Genomic DNA, 2343 nt, shown 5'->3' with positions numbered 1-2343 from the left:
GAAGATGAAGTCCTTCAAAGGTTCGACACAGGTAATGTTGAAGATATGTAGTTATAACTGATTTACTTTAATTGATTTATCCTTACTTTATGTTAATAACCTTATTTATAGTCCTTCCTTTCAAATATTTTGTTCACAGATCATTTCTAACACACTGTCTAAACATGTATGTATTAAAACAACAACAACAACTTGTTACTTTTTCTTTATTCCAGCTGAAAAGGAAGACCATGGGCCTGTCAAACCTTGTTTGTGGAGAGGGATGAATTTGACCATCTTGTGTGTTTACGGAGAAGACCAAAAGCTGCTAAGGCAGATATTTCCAGAGGTACGTCTGTGTTGATCTGAGCACCTCGACAGAACTTTACTGCAGTTACATTTTGCACCGAATTATATGTTTTTTACTTTTTTAAATACCTCACGACCCCTTCAGTACAAACCCCATGCTACGTCAAAGTATTAATTCATATGATATTGTACAAGCGTACTCTCCAGCTTTTCCTCCTGCTGTCATTGACCATCACCTCAGCTCTCATGCAAACTGTGCCCATTGTAAGTAATCAGAGCGTTATATCCTAAAGTTTACATTGAGTCCACTGTATTCTTTATTAGCACAGTCTTAACCCGTTCTAACAGTACATGATATCTGTCCACACCTCACAGTCTGCCTTTATTTCCATGTTGATTTTAATTGAACACATCTGTCTAAAAGCAAGTCAAGAAATGCTGTGTAACTTGTCATGTGACACATCAGGGGCCGGTTGCGTAAACATAGCTATTATGTTAAGACTGTGACCAACTAGCAGTTAACCAAGAGATAATCAGTCTCATATTTCTTAGTAAAATTGGACCAATCTATGTTTTTGTAACTGACTTTAAACAATTAGGACCAGTCTAGAGTAAATCAAATTATATGGCTAGTAAATCAAATTATATGGCTAACTTTTTTAAGATTAGTTTAAGCAGTTTATGCAACCGGCCCCAGGTCTTTAATTTATTTGACCAAATTAGATCAATTAAATGTGTTTTCAACAAGAACAAGAACTATAATGACTATTTTAGCATCGCTACCAACAAATTATAAAGTTCTGTTTATTATTATACACGCTGCAGTTATGTTGTCTTTAACCACTAGCCCGCTGCGAGGGGGAAGTTGTGTCTTAGTGGTTAGAAAGTTTGACTCTTAACCATAAGGTTGTTGGTTTGAGTCGCGGCCCGGCAATACGACTTTTTTTGCCCCAGAAGCAAGGCTTCCAGGGCTGCCTCCAACTGCTCCCCGGGCACCGCAACATAAATGATCCCCACTGCTCCGTGTGTGTGTGTTCACTGCTGTGTGTGTGTACTTTTGATGGGTTAAATGCAGAACATGAATTCTGAGTATGGGTCACCATACTTGGCTGTATGTCACTTCACTTTCATTTGTTGTCAATGTTTTAATTACTCATCATGTGATAAATTCAATTTTTTCCTGTCTTGCAGGACTTCTCCATCAGCTCTCCACAATAGCAGCCCTTCCAAAAGGGTGTGTGTGTGTGTGTGTGTGACCTTTAAGGTCATTTAATGATAGAAATGCATTTTCCAGCTGAAAATTATTTATAAAATATAATTGTTATTAACCGTATTATTTTGGCTTGCATATATTCACAACAGAAGCGATCAGTGATTACAGGAGATTAAGAGGTAATAATGTGAAATATTAGTCTTAACAATATTTTTCTAATTAGTTAATCACTTTTAAATGGAAGAAAATAATATGATTTCAGCTGGTGCCTTGCAAGTCCTGGTTTGTAAAAATATTATTTGTCATTTTATAAACTTCTCTGCAAACAAATTGACAATTTATATTTATTTATTCATTTTTTGTATTTTATATATATTTTTTTTATATTAACCAATTTAGTTTTAAAGGGGCTTTCTATTACATAATTCTGTCTGTACCTATTAGTTACTTAATCAGTAAGTAATTTTTAATATTGTTATATTTCACAATAATATATTATTTTTTATAATAACTGCTTTTTTGTTTTTATTTCTTCATAGTGACAAACTAGAGAGAAAGAATGGTGTTATTGGCATTGTTTGTCTGAAAAGTTTGACATATCAATAAACACTGATATGGAAATTACTACAAATTTTTATGAATGTGTTTTTTAAATTGTATTTATTTATTTATTTTTATTATTATTTTCCTTTTTTTCTGTAGTTCAACTGATAGAGCTAAAAATTGCAAGATTGTAAATACATGTATGTATACATTTAATACACTATAAATATATAAATATAATATTTTTTTTTATACAGTATATGCAAAAATGTTGAGCTTAAATATTGTACATTAATATG

General features: G+C 32.7%; 1 long non-coding RNA gene across 1 annotated transcript; it reads left to right on the top strand.

The window, feature by feature from the left end:
• The first annotated feature begins 270 nt into the window (after positions 1-270).
• Positions 271-2125, top strand: LOC113040654 (uncharacterized). The gene is made up of 2 exons (XR_003275271.1): positions 271-328; positions 1480-2125. It is a non-coding gene; the product is annotated as an uncharacterized LOC113040654 (long non-coding RNA).
• The last annotated feature ends 218 nt before the right edge of the window (positions 2126-2343 follow it).

This window comes from Carassius auratus, chromosome 22 (genome assembly GCF_003368295.1).
Source record: "Carassius auratus strain Wakin chromosome 22, ASM336829v1, whole genome shotgun sequence".
NCBI lineage: Eukaryota > Metazoa > Chordata > Actinopteri > Cypriniformes > Cyprinidae > Carassius > Carassius auratus.
This window is presented reverse-complemented; position numbering and strand designations above follow the sequence as displayed.